At 42.5% G+C, this 18,820-nt stretch overlaps 1 protein-coding gene across 7 annotated transcripts in view; it reads right to left on the reverse strand.

Annotated features, from left to right (window-relative positions):
- PIP5K1B (phosphatidylinositol-4-phosphate 5-kinase type 1 beta) overlaps positions 1-18,820 on the reverse strand; it is a 322,429-nt gene that overhangs the window by 189,705 nt on the left and 113,904 nt on the right. For 3 of the 7 annotated variants that reach the window (XM_036260503.1, XM_036260502.1, XM_036260504.1), the window contains exons 1-2: positions 2,468-2,599; positions 2,110-2,194 (exon numbers count right to left, since the gene is read on the reverse strand). The gene's annotated coding sequence lies outside the window, so the exon portion shown is untranslated. Of the gene's footprint in view, positions 1-2,109; positions 2,195-2,467; positions 2,600-18,820 lie in introns of those variants that run through there. The other 4 variants (XM_036260505.1, XM_036260507.1, XM_036260508.1 and 1 more) reach the window with 3 other exon arrangements.

An 18,820-nucleotide genomic window follows, 5' to 3' on the forward strand; every position in this document is an offset into this window, starting at 1 on the left:
GTTTGTTTTGGTCTGTCTCCTCCTGAAGAATTTCAACTCCATAGAAATAGGAATTTTAGTCTGTTTTGTCCACAAATGTGCCTCAAACACTAAAACTGTACTTGGTACCTACTGGGTTCTTAAAAATGTTTGTAGAATGCATAAATAAATTGAGAAGGAAGATAAGAAGATGCCATTAGATCAATGCAGGCAGCACCCGATTCTGAGTGCTGTGTGCTTGGAGGAGAGCTGACCCCTTGAGGAAGGTGATGAAGACAGAACCGAGGAGTCGCACACCGCCAATCACAGCGTATGCAGGGCACCTTGAAGGGTGCCGTGGCATGGCAATGTTAGGTAGTCGGCATGGAATAAATAGCAATGTTATCCTCTTACAACTTCCTCCATAAAGGAAAAAGACTTTTAGGCTATAGGTGTTTCAGTAGAAATAATCTCCATGTAGGATTTAAACCATTTTTTTCTTTTTTTTTTTAATCCTCACCCGAGGACATTTTTGCATTTATCTTCAGATAGAGCTGGAGGGAGAGAGAGAGGAGGAGAGAGAGAGAAACATCAATGTGAGAGAGACACATTGAGTGGTTGCCACCCACACGACCCCAACTGGGGCCTGGGACAAACTGCAGCCGAGGTACGTGCCCTTAGCGGGAACCAAACTCTGGACTCTCTGGTCCACAGGCTGATGCTCTAACTGCTGAGCCAAACCAGCCAGGGCCAAGAGCAACTCTTGAAAAAACAACCATAATGAGTTGACTAATTGGCATAAATGAAGAACAGATGATGAGATGATCTGTTTGAGTATTTTGTCAATCATCCCTGACTGGACAGTAGGGACGAGGAGGAGAGAAGTAGATAAATTTCTGTTTTTTAAAAACAATTCCCTTTAAGCAGCACACAAAAACAGATAATAATAATAATAAAGGGAAGTCATGAAATGTCACCTGGATTCAAAGGATTTTTTCTGTAGGGTGATGTTTAACAAAGGTCACATGAACCTATGAGCCAGGACACCGGCGTAGGAGAGGCAAACGAGATGCCTAGAGGAGGTCCCCATGACCTGCAAAGGCTATTAAATGGTTACAGTGGTAATTACTCTCGGTTCCTGAACTTGCTATGTTCCTGCACCAGTTAAGTGCATCATTTGTCAATATGAAAAGCCAAAGTAAGTATGAATTAAAAACACTTTCAAAAACATATAATCATATATATCTCTGTGTGCACATAAAAGGAAGGAGAAAAGAAATCTGTAGAAATGCTGGCGATTATCTCCTGATGATGGGATTATAAAATGTTCATTTATATATGCTATATTCTTTTTTTTTCTTTATTAATTTAGAGAGAGAGGAAGGGAGAAGGAGAGAGAGATAGAAACATTAATGAGAAAGAACATTGATTGGCTGTCTCCTATGTGTCCCCCACTGGGGATTTGGCCCACAGCCTGGGCATGTGCCCTGACCAGGAATTCAACCAGTGACCTCCTGGTGCATGTCGACGCTCACATGCACCACATGGCTGGGCTGTATTTTTTTTTTTTAATTGAATTTATTGGGGTGACATTGGTTAATAAAATTACACAGGCTTAAGGGGTACAATGCTATAATACACCATCTGTATATTGCATTGTGTGTTCACCACCCCAAGTCATGTCTCTTTCACTGTCTATCCTCCCTTTACCCTCTCCTACCTTCCCCCACCCTTATTTCCATCTGGTAATGACCAAACTGTTGGCTATGAAGGTTTTTTTTCCTTGCTTAATCTCTACCCTCTCCCTTCTGACAGCTGTCAGTCAGTTCTCTGTCCAAGTATTCTGCAGTGAGCACTGCTATATTTAAAGTTAAGGAGAACACTAATGCTATTCAAAAATTTAACCACGCACAATAATTAACAGCAGAGACCACATCTCCTGGGTTCTGCCCCTTTAGGCATAATGACATTCATAAAATTTCTTGTTTCCATTTGTTTGCTGCTTATTTTAAATTTGATAATGTCAAAGTTAAAGGTCATGAACCAGATAAATGATTTAGAATAGTTGCAAGTAAGTATAAAATAAAAGTGGTAAGGGCTCTATAACGAGTCAGTTAGAATTAATGGAAAATATAGCCTGTATTTCCTTACCTTACTAAATGAAATGGCAAGTCATCTGTTGTTGGTCGTGATGGGCAGTCTATTCATTGTTGAGACTGTTTTCCTTCCCAGGTTCCTGTTAAAATAGAAATCATTGGTTATTATTTTTTTATATCTCTACGTCATCCCCCCCAAAGAGTTCGCAGGTGGCTATGGGGATATATACAATGCAATCGGTTAAAACTAAAATAAAGGAAGGAACTGTGTGAGGGGAAAACAGAGGTAGTGAGCACAGCTGAAGTCAGCAGTGTGGGCTGTGCACAGAATGTAAGCCATGTGACCCTGTGCAGTCTCCAGTTTCACTCTGAGATTTCTAGTGGTCCCAGCAAATGAAGAAATGATCAGTTACCTAGATGCCCAATGTCCACAAGATAAAGGGAAAGCAGGTGCTCAAATGAACCACCGGGGTCGGGGGATGGAGGCTGGAGCAGCAGTTTCTCCTGTGGGTCTTCCTAAAGGAGACCCCATGTGACGTGTGGACAGTTTTCAGTGGTATCCCTGTGGGTACATCAACTGATTTTCATGAGGGTTGTTTAGATGAGATGACTCCAAGAACAGTTCGACGAACCTCCCTTGCTATAATAATGTTTTTATACGCCTGGCCGGTTTGGCTCAGCGGTTAGAGCGTCGGCCTGCGGTCCTGAGAGACCAGGGTTCAGTTCCCGCTAAGGGCACGTACCTCGGTTGCAGTTTGTCCCCGGCCCTGGTCGGTTGTGCGGGTGGCAGCCACTCAATGTGTCCCTTTCACATCGATGTTTCTCTCTCTCTCTCTGTTCCTCTCTCTCCCTCCCACTCTACCTGAACAAAGAATGGAAAAATGTCCTCGGGTGAGGATAAAAAAAAAAAAATGTTTTTATACGGAAGAGAGAACTTACTTATGGTAACCAATTTTAAAACACAGAGACGTATAAAGTAAAAATGATAAAGGCCCACTTGTATCTCCCTACCCTGAGATAACCAATGTTAGCACTTTGATGTATATCCTTCCAAAATCTTCCTAATGCTTGTTTACACACACACACACACACACACACACACACAACTTTTTTCTGCTTACTCTGACCAATGTTTCTGATTTTTTTTTTTCAAATCTATATATCTATCTCATTTGTAAACAACTGTAATATATTCCACAAGATGGATATATACCATCGTTCAATCAACCTCTCTCTTCTGGACAAACATTCAGACTGTTTCTGGCTTTGGCTACCAAAACCAGAGCAGGAATAAGCAGCCTTATTCAAACATCTTTAAAGTTCTAGTACTTTCATTTCTGGGAGAGAGAATCCTGGAAGTTGAGCCAAACTTGATAAGTGCAGTAACTGTTTGAAGGGCCGCCGCCACATTCCTTTCCCTGAAAAGGCTGAAGCAATCAGTCCAATGGTGCGTGGAGAGTACCTGCCTATTGACATAGTCTCACCGCTGGATGCTCGCCAGCTTTAAAATGTTTGCCAGCCTGACGGGCAGATCATGGCATGTTGGTCATTTAAATTCTAGTTCCCTTGCTGCTAATGGGGCTGATCCTTTTCACAGGTTTACTGGCAATTTATCTCCAGTTCACGCCCTTTGCATATTTTATACGATGCTGTTTATCTTTTCTTTCCTTTTACAATCTATTTGCAGATGTCCTGGTGTATTAAGCACCAACTCTGTCATATGAATTATAAGCTACTGTTACTCTTTTGGCTTTATTTATGTCATCTTGTCATGTAGACATTTTTGATATTTACATAGTCAAATCTGACAAATTTTCCTTTACAGATTGTGGATTTACTGTCTTACTCGGGACAGTTCCTCCCAGCCCGATGTTATACAGGTATTCTATATTTTCCATTTTAAACATTAAATCTTTACTCTAAAAAAAAATTTTTTTTCTCCTCACCCGAAGACATTTTTCCCATTTTTTGTTCAGATAGAGTGGGAGGGAGAAAGAGGAAGAGAGAGAGAGAGAGAGAGAATCATCGACATGAAAGGGACACATCGAGTGGCTGCCACCCGCACGACCCAACCAGGGCCGGGGACAAACTGCAACTGAGGTACATGCCCTTAGCAGGAACTGAACCCAGGTCTCTCCGGACCACAGGCCGGCACTCTTACTGCTGAGCCAAACCAGCTAGGGCTAAATCTTTACTCTAAATGGAACCTACCCTCTTCGTCTCCCGGACAGACAACTAGTTGCCCAACACTGTTTTCCTTGCTAGAAAGGCATGCCGCCTTCAGCACACATCACCTTTTCTTATGCCTGGATTCTCTACTGTGCTCCAAAGATGTGCTTGATTCCCGATCCAATAATATCATGTTGTCTTACATGCAGTAATATGACAGTAGACTTGGATATCTATTGATACTATTTTTCTTCTGAATTTAGCAATTTTCTCAAATTTATATTTTTAGATGGACTTTAAAATCATACTGTTAAATTTAACACTATGTCCCCCTTTCAAGTTGGGATTCTGACTGGAGTTATGTTAAATTTATGTACTAATTTAGAAGGACTGATCTTTTGGGAATTTTGAGTCTTCTCATTCGAAACAGGTATAGTACCGTATCTCTAGTCATATTATATCTTTTACTACCATCTTACTTTGGGGATTTGTCTGATGTGTTACTAAATTCATTCCCAAATATTTTAGTTTGTCATTCTTTTAAATAGGGATTTTTCTATTTTCATTTCTAACCAGTTATTAACTCACAGGAAGAAAAAAAACTGGGTTTCTTCTATTATCTTTTACCCAGTCATTTTACCAAGCCCATTTATAGGATTTTAAAAGATTTTGATTAGAATCTCAGTCACATCACCTGCAATATTTACTCAGCTTATTTCTACATATTTTCTTATTGCATTCACTGACCCTCTGAAACAATGCTGAGTAGCAGTAGCAGTACCAGGCATTTATAACAATCCTGCAGTAGTCTCCATCCAACAGAGGCTTTTGTTTATTTGTTAGCACAGTAGGTTCTTTCTGCTACATCCTAATTTAATTTTTATTAGGAATGTCTACAATGTCTACTAAATTATATCAAAGGCATTTTCTGCATCAGTTGCTATAATAATCATACATTGTTCTTTATTCTGTTCTGTTAATACGAAACATTGAGAGACTTCATAATGCAAAATCATTCTTATATTTCTAGAATAAACACTAACTTGAATTTAATTTGCTACCACTTAAAAAAAGGGTATTTTCATGATTGGAATTAAACAATGGTTGTCTCATCTTTATCAGGCTTTGGAATTAGAAATTAATACTTTTCATAAAGTTGGAAAACTTTCTCTTTTCGTATGCACTTAGATTTTTTTACGATTATTAATTTCTTGGAGTATGTAACCTCTCTTTGGATTGAATTTTAGTAATTTATTCATTTTTTATAAAAACATCAATTATCTTTTATTTGACAAAGGAGGCAAGAGCATACAATGGAGTACAGACGGTCTCTTCAATAAATGGTGTTGGGAAAATTGGACAGCTACATGCACAAGAATAAACTCAAAAGGATAAAAGACTTAAATGTAAGTCACAAAACCATAGAAATCCTAGAAGAAAACATAGGCAGTAAAATCTCAGACATCATATGTAGCAGAATTTTTGCCAGTACATCTCCTAGGGCAAGAGAAACAAAGGAAAAAATAAACGAATGGGAAGACACCAAACTAAAAAGCTTCCATTCCATACAGCAAAAGAAATCATCCTCAAAATGCAAAGGGAACCTATAGTATGGAAGAACATATCTGCCAATAATACATCTGATAAGTGATTAATTTCCAAAATATACAAAGAACTCATACAGCTCAACAGGAAGAAGATAACAATCCAATTAAAAACTGGGCAAAGGACCTGAATAAACACTTCTCCACAGAGGACATACAGATGGCAAACAGACATATGAAAACATGTTCAACGTCACTAATCATCAGAGAGATGCAAATTAAAACCACAGTGAGATATCACCTCACACCTGTCAGAATGGCTATCATTAACAAATCAACAAACAACAAGTGCTGGTGAGGATGTGCACTCCTGGTGGGAATGCAGACTGGTACGACCATTATGGAACACAGTATGAAGTTTCCTCAAAAAATTAAAAATGAAACTGCCATTTGACCCACTGATCCCACTTCTAGGAATATATCCGAAGAATCCCACAATATCAACCAGAAAGAATATATGCACCCCTGTGTTCATAACAGCATTATTTACAATAGCTGACATCTGGAAACAGCCCAAGTGCCCATCAGTAGTAGATAAGTGGATAAAAAGCTGTGGTACATTTATACAATGGGATACTAGGCAGTTGTAGAAAAGAAAGATCTCTTATTCTTTGAGATGACATGGACAGACCTGGAGAGTATTATGCTAAGCAAAATAAGCCAGCCAGAGAAAGACAAATATCACCTGATTTCACTTATTTGTGGAATCTAAGGAACGAAATAAACTGATGAACAACATAGGACCGCAGATATGGAAGCATGAAACAGACTGACATATCTCAGAGAAAAGGTGGGAAGGAGGGCAGGAAAAGATTAATCAAAGAACTTACATGTATACATGGACACAGACAATAGACAGGAGAAGGCCTGGGACGGGGTGGGAGATGGGTGGAGGGGGTCAAATCTTCTGCTTTCTTTTTACTTGCACATTCTTGGTATATCCTTGTCCATTTCTTTATCTTCAACTTTTTTAGTTGTCATTTAAAAAAAAATTATCTTTATTGTTAAAGGTATTACAGATGGCCCTCCTTTTGCTCCTTACAAATAGCTTAAAACTGAACTTTCGTTTTATTAAAGCCAATCTAAGAGTCTTTGCCATTGTAAAGGGCACTTCGACAAATTCACAGCTTCCATCATATCTGTTTACAATTACATTTATTATTAATGCATTTATTTTTACTCATTCCTTTTTTGCTGTATTAATCAATTTATAATTCTATTTTCTTCTTAGTTAATTAAAAAATTTTATTCTAAAAATATATGCTCAATTATCTATTTTTAAATCGTTTTTCAAAATCTATATTTTCCTATGAAATGAAATGACTGCATCCCACAACCCGGGCCTTTTCTGCCTGGCTTACAGCAGTGGACATGAAGACTCGCCACCCAGATCACCCTTCCAGGAGGGGCGGATGCTCACCACTGAAGACCTGGCCCGCAGACACCTCTAGCTGTCAGCTCTTCCTGGGTTTGCTTCCACAGAGAGCCACCTCACCCTGGGTCACAGCTCCCCCTACCCCGGGACAGCCAGATGCTGTGACTGAACGATGGGGCAGCTTCCTACCCAGCCGTCCCCAAATTTGTGTATCCTGCCTGGGAATGTGCCTTCTCTGTCTTCTTGCCCAATCATGCTTCCTTCCTCCTCTTTTCACAGTTGTATTAGCCTTTAAACTCTGTGGCCTAAAGAAAGTAACAGAAATTAATTTTCTCACAGTTCTGAGGGTAGAAGTCCAAAATCAAGGTGTCAGCAGGACTACTTCCCCTTGAACCTCTGCATAGATAGAATCCTTCCTTGCCTCTTTCTAGCTTCCGGTGGTGGCTATTGATCCTTGGTGGTCCTTAGCGTGTGGCTGCATCACTCCAGTCTCTGCCTCTGTTGCCACACAGAGGTCTCCTAGTGTGTCTCTGTCTTCAGGGGCATTTTCCTCTTCTTATAAGGACACATGTCCTATCAGATTAGGACCCGCCCTAATGACCTTATCCTAACTTGTTACATCTGCAAAGACTCTGTTACCAAATAAAGTCACGTTTGCAGGTGGGGAGGATTAGGACTTCAATGCATTTTTGGGGGACACATTAACTAGATGTAGGCCACCTAATACACATCTTGTACTCAAAGCTCTTTCCCAGTGCCTGCTCCCAGAGGGCCCAGCCCATGCCATCCCTTCTCTCTTCTTGTTCACAAGAGGAAATATTCAAAATATTTTTACACTGGCTGCTCCTCTCCAAACTTCTAAATAGCTCCTCTTAATCTACATGGCTCTGCTGTTTCAAAAAATCTTAATTAACAATTTATAGTTCACAGTCACATTATCATCATTTATTTAGTCTTGACCATACGTGATAGAAGGGTTTTTTTGCTCATCACTGTTTCTTTGGCGCTTCATCTTCCCCTATCCCGATACCTTTGTTCTGATTCAATTTTCATTTGGTTGAAACACTTCTCAGTTGTTTCCTCAGAAGTGGCACATGGATGGCCCACTCCGGGTCACTGCATTTCCATGACCAATGTTACTCCAGTGTCTTTTCTCCTCATGGATGACTAGACCCCTTGGCCAGCACAGGATTCCTGGCTCACAGTCCTTTGGTTTCATCTCTCTGTTAATCTGTTGTTGCTGTCTTCTTGCTTCTTGGTTTACAGATAAGCAGTTTCAAGCTAGTCTGATGTTCCTATCTTGGTAAGTTACTGTTGTTCTCTATGGAAGTTTTCCCTTTACTAGTTAAAACATGCCACAAGGATTGCTGTCCTTTTTCATGAATCCTGCCTTGCAAAGGGAAACTGAAAAGAAGTTATTACAGAGCGATCTCACGAGTTGACTTAAACCATGAATAATATTTAGGCTATCTAGATGAGGAATGAACAGAATGCATATCCTTCAGGCAGTTTTTCATGAATATTGTTTCTCATAACGAACTTTTGATAAGAACTGGGTGGTGGAACACTGAAAGTTATAGTCTCTGGCAAGAGCCTGGAATGCAGAAATTCTGGTGGCCAAGTAAGGGCATAATCATAAGACTCAGTCTCCTTGGGAAATGTATTAATATGAAATCGAACACGAGACTCCCAGTGTGAGCTTATTTTCTTAAATTATTTCTGACATTAAATAGAACCAACTTATGGTGTCATATGGTCAGACTATTGAGACACTAGCTCAGCTGACATTAATATATGCCAAGAAAGGATGTTGTTTTTTACTATTTTATTGCTTATCTATTCTTTCTGGTATTTAGTATCTGGATTCTGTTAGCTTCAGAAAGAAATAGCTTACAGTATTTCATAGCTACCTACACTTCTATGCGTTCACTCAAATGAGGGAAGGGGAAATACTATCGTGTATTAAGTAACAACTATGGGTGAGATGCTATCAAATGCATGATCTCATTTACTCTTGCAAATGATCCCTTGACATTCTGCAATTTAGCTTGTGCTGTTTTGACAGTTATAATAGACTGTCTTATAACATCCATGGGATGTAGCCATTTAAATTTTGCCATGGCTTTTGCTGCAAGGTGAACTTGTAGAAGTGAAGCCCTTAGTGGGAGAATGCACATAGGAGACCCCCCCCCCTCCACCCCCACCCCCAGCACGCAGCCTGACTTTGCTGTTCTCTATACCAGTGCTGGGCATCAGAACCACCTGGGGAGTTTTCTGAAAATTCAGATTCTTGGGCTATGCTCCAAAAACAACTAAACCACTACCTCTGCATGGTGGGTCTGGGGAATCAGGATTTTCAGCATGTTTTATGGGTGTGGGGTCATTGAAGCTACTCTGACTAGTAAAGGCAATAAAGATGTTTCAGCACTTCAAAAGAGTTGTCAGGGTCCAGTAGGGAAAACAGAAACCATTCTGGGTATTTTGTTTAAAAAATTTTTTTTCCTTATTGATATTAGAGAGAGGAAGGGAGAGGAAGAAGAAATAGAAACATCGATGAGAAAGAACATCAATTGGCTCCCTCTTGCATGCCCCCACTGGGGATCAGGCTCACAACCTGGGCATGTACCCTGATCGGGGAATCAAACCAGAGACCTCTTGGTGCATGGGTCAATGCTCAACTACTGAGCCACAACGGCCGGGCCCATTCTGGGTGTTTTAAAGAGAGGGAATTTAATACATGCACTTAGTTATAAAAATGATGGGTGGGCTGAAGAGCTAAGCAAGAGATGGTGATGAAATATAGAGATTAACATCAGAAGGAAGCCACTATTGCTTTTAGAGTTACAGGCACACCAAGAGGAGGGCTGGTAACAGACCTCAAAAGCTAGAGGTAGCTAATAAAAGAATATTAAATGTTAACTGTAATTGAAAAAAAAAAAAAAAAAGCTGAAGTTATCTGTATGGTCCAGAACATCTTGATGAGGGTTGACTGGAAGAAGTTGGGCTACAGAAGGAAGGGTATGTCTGAGGCATGGAGAAGACGGTCATGGTTAGAGACACTACCCAAGATACAGAGGGTGGGGCCAATACCTGGATTCTCCCTTACCCTTGTACCCACCAACACCCCTCTATGGCTTCCATGGGAGCCTGGGAAATACATCCTATAGGGAATGACTGCCCTGCAATACAGAACAGAACAGTGAGGAATGGCTCTGAGGACAAACAGGTCAAGGATGGGCCATAGAAAGAGATATAAAACCGTAATGAAAGTGTAAAAGCAGATATGAGCTAACGGTATACACAAGAATCATGAGTCTCAAAGGAAATATAGATTGGGAAGTAGGTTAGGAGATGGTGAAAACATTTCCACTTTTGTGACTGGGAATTTTCAAAGAGTTTAAATAGATCATGACTAAGTAGCTAGGGTCTACTGCAGCCTCTTCATTAAGTGTAGGAGTGAGGCTGTGGCTGGGGACAATCTGCCTGGGGTCAAGTCAGCAGTGGTAAGTTGAGATTTGATCCAGAGCTGTCTGGCTCTTTCCCCTGTAGCACATCTTCTCTCCTAGTTATTTGACAAAACAATTGTAAGACTGTCAAATAAATATAGCAGCGCATTTTTTTCAATTCGTAAATGCAAACGGAAAGGTTAGCCAACAATATTAACGTGCATAACTATTTTCTGTAAAACTTGTTCTGCACCAGTGAGACTCAACCTAGAGGGCATTTCTGAATTTACAAGGTGGTAGGGGAGATTTAAAAAACTCGCTAGTTCCCCAAAGTTTTTGCTATATCGCATCTGGGGGCCACATTCCAGATGCTCAGCAGTAACCCTTTCCGCCTCTAATTGCCCAGCTAGTGCCATTGAAGTTGGTATTTTCAATTTGCCACAGATGAGTTCACTCCTCATGCAAGGCCAGATGAGGGGGGAAGGTACTAAATACCTCATTACCCAGGTAAGTAGGCCAACTTGTAGATGCAAGAGGTGAGGGACACTAGCCACGAGTCCTTGCTGTTTTTTCCACAAAAACAAACGCTTCGTTAAACACTGATGAAGCAAAGCAACAAGCACTCAAGGGAAGGACACTGGGATAGGCCTCTGGAGGTTTGGGCTTTATGTCCATCTCTGCTACTAACTCTCAGTGACCTTGGCCTCTCATCCACTTCTCTTCTACCACGAATTTTGCTGACTCCATTAGGTACTGCTTCTTGTTTGTCTGGTGTCATTGCCAAGTTTCATGAGCAGAGCCTCACTTCAGATCCTCCTTGGAATGAGGAGGAGACTCATTCATTAGTTGATCATTATGAGTGCAACTTGCCCTCTGGGAATTGATCTTCCACGGGATAGCCATGTTCGAATGTTCATGCCATTTAGGCTACACATGGTAACATTTCCTAGAACATTTCCCAATAAAGAAAGCAATTAAAAAATAATTTGGCCTTGGTCATAGCTTAATGTTAATTATTTATGGTTAAATTATGGTATTCTGAGTTCATTTTCATTACCTTCCAGCATATTAATTCACCCTTTCATTCATCCAACAAACATTTGTTGAGCATTATATGTCAGGCAATGTTCCTAGAGCCATAAAGGCAAAGATAGATATATAACAAGTCACATCAAAGGGATTAAGAAGTACAAATGGGTAGTTACAAAATAGTCACAGGATGTAAAGTACATCATAGGGAATGTAGTCAGTAATATTTTTTTTTTAAATTAAATATATTGGGGTGACATTGGCTAATGAAATTGTATAGGTTTCAGGTGTACAATTCTATAATGTATCATAAGCATATTGCATTGTGTTCACCACCCCTGGCAATAATATTACAATAACTACATATGGTGCCAGGTGGGTACTGGAAATACTGGGGAGAACATTTTGTAAAGTATATGACTGTCTAACCACTATGCTGTACACCTAAAACTAATACAAAATAATATTAAATGAAAACTGTAATTGGAAAAAAAAAATAGAAGTCACATCAACAGGAGAGACAGATGTGGAGACAGCTACACTACAACGTGACATGTGCTTTACTCTAGGTTCTTGGAGGAGAAACTGCCCAGGTCACCCTGTAGGGATCATGGAAAACTTCATTTATGAGAAACACTGAAAAGAACTTAGAGAGGTTTTCCCAGGACACGAGGTTGAGAGGTAGAGGATGAGGAAATGCTAAGCAGCCTGGCTGCTTGTTTAAAGAAAGACCCAGGAGCATTAAGGAGTCATGAACATGTTTTCATGGGTGAACTCTAAGATCACAAATCTTGTATTTTAAGAATTTACCCAGAAGCAGCCCAAGTTTTAGGACATTATTAAAGGGTTATAAACAGAGCTCTGGGTTGTGCATTCCACCTATGATCATAAGTACCTGTTCAGTCCTTTGCCTGAATAAAAACACATTTGTGAAAATTTATACAGATTCATGAAAACCTAGAAAGCCATTCTTAGGAAAATGTCAGCCTGGCGAGCAGTTTCTGGGGAGGATTATTGCAGTCCTTCCTCCCGTGTACGACACAAAACAGCAGGAAAAATCTAAGGCTTAAAAATGTGATGGGTTATTTTCCAAGGTTGAAATAGAAGCAGCAAAAATAAACCAAACTGAAAACATCCTTGACGTAGTTTCCAAAGTATAAATGCCTATATTTTTCAGACCAGAAAAGAGTTCCGTTGTTAAGAAAGCATAGGCTCAGATTTATTTCCTTAAATCGTGTGCAAAGACTCTCAATAAAATGCAGAAAATCTGCACGTTCAATATTTGCACAGTGGAGGACACCTATATCCACATATGTTCAGACACATGGTCGGTTACACATTTGTATGCTCAGAAGCTGTAAATATAGAACCACGGTGCTGTTACAGTCAACATAAAGCTCCGCTATTCTTACGAAGAAATTAATTTACATGAGGTTTCATTTCATGTATCTAATATTTATATCACCAAGCTACTGCCCAAACCAATGCCAAATCATGGCACCTGCTAGCTGTGAATCCAAATGGAGACCAATCAAAACAAATTGCAGGGCTCTTATATTCTCTCATAAAGCACATTCATCAACTCACAGAATGGTTCTCACAAACTGAATAAACAAAATAGCTGTAAATGGCAATGACAAAAGGCACAGCATAAAACGAACCACTTGTAATTCATTTTCCCAACAAACGCTGTGCTCAAAGAATTCATAAGTCTTTTCAAATCAAGCCTTCGCTGCAAACATGAGACGGGAAGAAAGTAGCCGTGAAAACAACTGTGAGGGATAAGCTGCTTTCAGACCCTTGTAACTCACAGCCCTTCCTGCAAACGCCATTATCACACACTGTTCTGCCCTGGCGTTCATTTGAAATAATAAGGTTGCCCGGCTGGTGTGGCTCAGTGGTTGAGCATTGACCCATGCACCAAGAGGTCGCTGGTTCGATTCCCAGTCAGGACACATCCCCTGGTTGTGGTCCCAATCCCCAGTGGGGGGCATGCAGGAGGTGGCCAATCGATGTTCTCTCTCATTGATGTTTCTATCTCTCTCTCCCTCTCACTTCCTCTCTCTCTAAAATCAATAAAGAAAACAATATTAAAAAAACAAAAAAGAGAAATACACAAAGGCATAACACGTGTTGGTGTGTGTTTGGTGGTAGTTTTGGAAGGTGGCAGAAGAAAGCTGAGGGTCAGCAGAGTAAATACACACACGGTCACGAGACCTGGCTTTCCACTGGGCATGTGGGAACAGAATCCACGAAGACCTAACAGGCACTGTTCCTTTTTTGTCTCTTCCTGGAGACATCGGGGGATACTCATTAAAAATCTCACGAAGTTGAACTCTTTGCCTCTACATGATGCTTAAAAATTTTTTTCTTCCTCAGATTTTGCCAGACATTTAACATTAGGTAGACATCACACTATTATATTTTTACTATATTGTAAAATTTTTATTTTTTAAAAATTTACCAGATTATGCTTTCTGTCCATATTTAATTGCCCAGTTATTTTCCTGCTAAGACTACCTGCCTCAGGAATTATTCAATTTTCACAGTAATAGCTGTATAAACCACACACAAATTAGAGCCAGTTAACAACTGGTAGAAAAATGTTTGGTTCCGGATGTAAATAACCACAATCTGTTTGGCTTTGCTCCTGCAGCATTTTTACAAGGCATTTCTGGGCCTACTTCATCTTCTCTTGAGAAAGCCAGAGCAACACAGATCTATATGCCCCAATGCAGAGGACAGCTGGTAGTTTAGCCCAGAGAACGTCCTCTGGACCGGGAGTTTGGGGGGCCGGTGTCTGTGGGGAAGGCTGAGGAAACAGACACGGTGGGTAAGGGTGTAAGAGAAATGCCCTGGCCAGAGGGGTTGGACGATGCTGAGAAGAGTAGAAAAAGATGGAGCAGGAGAAAAATGTTGTCCAACCAAACATTTTCTATATTTCTGGACTAATAACCTAATTGTCAACAAATAATAAAAATGACTTCGAACAAATATAAATGTCTAGATAGAGCGAAAACAGTAGTGCGTTGACCACTTAAGCATCCTCCCCGGAAGAGTCCTCGTTCCAGGGAGCATTCACTCCAGCCCTCCTTGATGTGAGCAGCTTGGGGAGCAACGGGAATCATATGGTCCCTGCTGCCGAGGCTCTTAAAAGGAAAGCCAGAACACAGGCACTGGGAATAGTGGGAAAGTCTTTAACAGGATTAGGAGTTAATACCTTTGGCTTGGCTTTGCCTCTAACAAGTGTTCACTTATCACAGTCAGAGGGCTTACATGGAATGTTCTAAAAGATGCAATAAAAAATTAAAAAGTTAAAAATAAGAAAAACAAGGCTAAGAGATCATAAATCAGCGATTAATCACTGATATTAAATTTCTCGAGTGTTTGATATGTACTTGGCTCTGTATAGGTCTGAGACATACCCAGCAATGAGCTGCTTTCAATAAACCAGCAATGTAATGGGAGAATCAAGACTGAAGGGGTTTTCCAGAGGAGAGGGAGGTGACAGAGGTCCAGAGCAAGCAATCCTCGGGATGGGTGAGATGTCAGGGTGGGAGGGAGGAGAACGAGGGTAGAAGGAAGTGACTGGTGTGTCGGGAAAGACACGCCTGGTGAGAGAGGAAGATTATTCTTCCCCAATAATGGGAAATCAAGTTGGAGACAGTAATTATTCCCAGGCTAGATGACCTTGGGAGCCAACTATGAACATGACAAATTAGGGAACATCTGCTGAAGGCTTTTGAGTAGTGGGCCAAGAAGATTTGTAAAGATAATATTGCTTCACAGGAGACAAGATGAAATGGAAGGGAAGACCAGATCTAAAGAGCGAATCTAGCAGCTGCTAGGGGTCACGGTGCCGAGAACCCAGAAGACCAGCATAAGGCTGAACACAGGCAGGAAGGAGCCCCGCGTGCTGTTGACAACAAAAACTTCCTCAGAACCTGGGCACCGACTGGGTCTGAGGGAATACGGGGCTACATCCAAGATGACTAAGTGTTCAAGCCTCATTAACTACAGAGGATCATGGGAGCTATAAGAACAGCTGCCTCCCTGCCCAGGCGGTGTCCCTCACCACACCCATCTCAGCCTTGAAATGAACCAAGGAGGGACCAGTGATTCAGGCTACCCCACCTGATCATCCACATCGAGAACTCTTCTACAACACAGGGACTCAGTGGGTCAAGAGGTGCTGGGCCGCAGACTCGCCATGTCAGGTGGAGTCATGGAAGAGTAAATCTAAGGCCGGGAAACGTCAATCAGGTGGTAGGAAGATGCACAAAGCCATGTTCCCAGACAGATCAACAGAGACGGTACAGCCGCCTGACAGCCTTGCAGCCCTGTGAGTCTAGCCATACTCCCCACCTAGCAGCTGGGCTCTGAGAGGGCCCGTGGATCTTCATAATATATCCACCATTCACTGGAGCTCTTTGCAGGGGTTCTAGTCCTTATAGCCAAACTTTCTTGGGCTAAGACAGAAAATATGCTATGGACAAGCAGCCATGGGCTTAACTGAGATCGTCACCCCTCCACCTGTGACCCTCTCCACCCAGCCAGGCCCTAATGGGAGAGGTGGTGACCATGTGGTGACCACTGACTGGCTCCAGAGCCAGACTTCCCTACTCCACCAGCTGCATGGCCTCTTAATCTGTGTGCCCTTGTTCCTCATCCGAGAAATGGTGAAAGTAACAGTCCTCTCTCCCAGGGCAGCTGGGAGCGGTGAGCAGTATGTGAAGCACGCATGGTATCCCTGGCACATGGCAGCCACCCCACAGGTGTAGCACCATTCTCATTCTCGGCAGCAGCTACTCACCACCACAGCCCTGCGAGACGGCGGCTCCTTCAATGCTCTGCTTCCAACTTCCTGGGGCTACGGAGCCTGGAGCACCCGAGGCGCTGCACCGCCAGCGCTCACTGCTCCCCCGCAGACACTCGTCCGCTCCCCGGGTGGAAGGTGACCGCCTGCACTCGGCGCCCTGCCCACGAGCTCCCTCTCAAGCCTCGGGAGAGGGCCCTCTTCCACAGCACGCCCGGCCGGTGCCCACAGTGAGACAGCCTCTCCGTGACCCTGTGTATCAGTCAAGCGTCTCTGCTCTCTGAGGACGTACATCCTTGATTCCTTCCAGTCTGGAAGAACACAGTGCTTTTGCCCTGGCTGGTTTGGCTCAGCGGTTAGAGCATCGGCCTGCGGTCCAGAGAGACCCGGGTTCAGTTCCCGCTAAGGGCGCGTACCTCGGTTGCAGTTTGTCCCCGGCCCTGGTTGGTCGTGTGGGTGGCAACCACTTGATGTGTCCCTTTCACATCCATGTTTCTCTCTCTCTCTCTTCCTCTCTCTCCCTCCCATTCTATCTGAACAAAAAAATGAAAAAATGTCCTCGAGTGAAGATTAAAAAAAAAGAAAAGAAGAATTCTCATTTAAGAACACAGTGTTTTCTTGGCTGGGCATTCATACCCTCCGTCAACCACTTACATCTTGGTGTTTACATGACCCTAGGCTACATGTGCCCTCTGTTCCATTAACAAAAATTATTACGGCTCCTGTATATGGAGCACTTCTTTGTGCCAGGCACGGTTATATACACTACATGAACTAACTTATTTAATTCTCCCAATAACTCCAAGTAACAGGTTTCTGTTATTATCCCCATTTTACAGATGAGAAAACTGAGGCACAGAGAAGTTAAATAACTTGCCTGAGTTCACATGGTTAGCAAGTGGCAGAGCAGGATGTGAGTGCACAGGCTCTTTGTATCCTAAGGGGGGCTCTTAACCAGTCTGTCAGTACTGCCTATTTTAGGACGCTGCTTATTTCCTTAAGTCCCCTACCTGACAATCTCGACAGCTTGCCTCCTGCTTCAGAGAGAGATGAAGGGTGCCTTCATTTGCTGCCTTTTCCACCTGAGACCCCTGAGCGCCGATTCCCATCCTCTCTCCTTTTCTCTAACGCACAGCTAAGGTGTGTTCTGTGTTCCTTCTAACACACACCCGTCTGGAGCCCTCTCTGCATCACGTATCATTGTACTAGACAGTCACCCTCTTTCTCTCATCTGACTCTTCGCCTTGAGAACATGAGCATGTCATCTCCTTCCTGAGACCCCTCCTCCTGACACCTCTCCTTCACCCTGACACTGCCCTGTGGCTGCAACCCTGTCTCACTCCCTGTACACTCAAGGTCAAATCCCCCAAAGACTAGTGTCCACTCCCTGCCTTCACGTCCCCCTCTCCCATCCTCCTTCGGACACTCAGCAATCTGGCCTCCCCCACAAACACCCCAAGTTCATAAGTGGACTCCTTTTTGCTTTGACAACACAGTTTCATTTGTTTCCTTCTGGACTTGTCTGAAGCACTGACCTGGGAGCACCCTGCACACAGCGGGCACTGGCATCTTGTCGAACTGACAGACCCATCCTCCTTCCCTGACAGTCCTCTCCCTCGGCTGCCCCGGTGGCCAACATGCCATTTACCTACCCCCAACCCCTTTCTCCTGATGTTCCTTACTAACAGAAGCCTGGTTTTCTTTGGGGAGGCAATTTGCTCAGGTAAACAGGCATAAAAAAAAAAAAAAATCTTGTACTCTCAGATGTTCTGAAATGAGATGTCGGTAGATGTCTACGTCCGGAGAAACTTGTTAAAGAGGCAAACTCAGGTGGCCTGGGCATTTCTGCCGCTTGTCATTTGCCCTTTGCCGTTTCTTCCATGGATGGCAGACAAGCGTGAGCATAGGCAAGGGGTCCATACTCACCTGGATTTCCTTTCCTGATATCCCTGGCTTTGCCCTGCCTCTCTGAACATGTCTTGGTCTCTCGGGCAGGCTCCCTTTTCTTGGCTGCCTCTTAAATAGTCATATTTCCCGTGCTCTTCTGTATTCTTCTCCCTCCTTCTGAAGAATCTCTTCCATTACCAATGAGTCCAACTGCAATCTACCTGTACTGGCTCCCCAGTAACTCTTGAATCCAGGCCCCCTTCTTGAGCTCTAGATCGACATTCTCCACCACTTTCAGGGTTCCTTCATGTCTTAGGGGCACTATACATTCTATATGCTCCAACTGCAGTTCATCATAGTCCACCCGGATCAGACAATGTTACTACCATTACCCACCTGGTTGTCCAAGCCAAAAGTCAAGGGGCCACCCCAACTTCTCC

The sequence above is a fragment of the Molossus molossus genome, unplaced genomic scaffold (assembly GCF_014108415.1).
Source record: "Molossus molossus isolate mMolMol1 unplaced genomic scaffold, mMolMol1.p scaffold_m16_p_14, whole genome shotgun sequence".
In the NCBI taxonomy this organism is placed as follows: domain Eukaryota; kingdom Metazoa; phylum Chordata; class Mammalia; order Chiroptera; family Molossidae; genus Molossus; species Molossus molossus.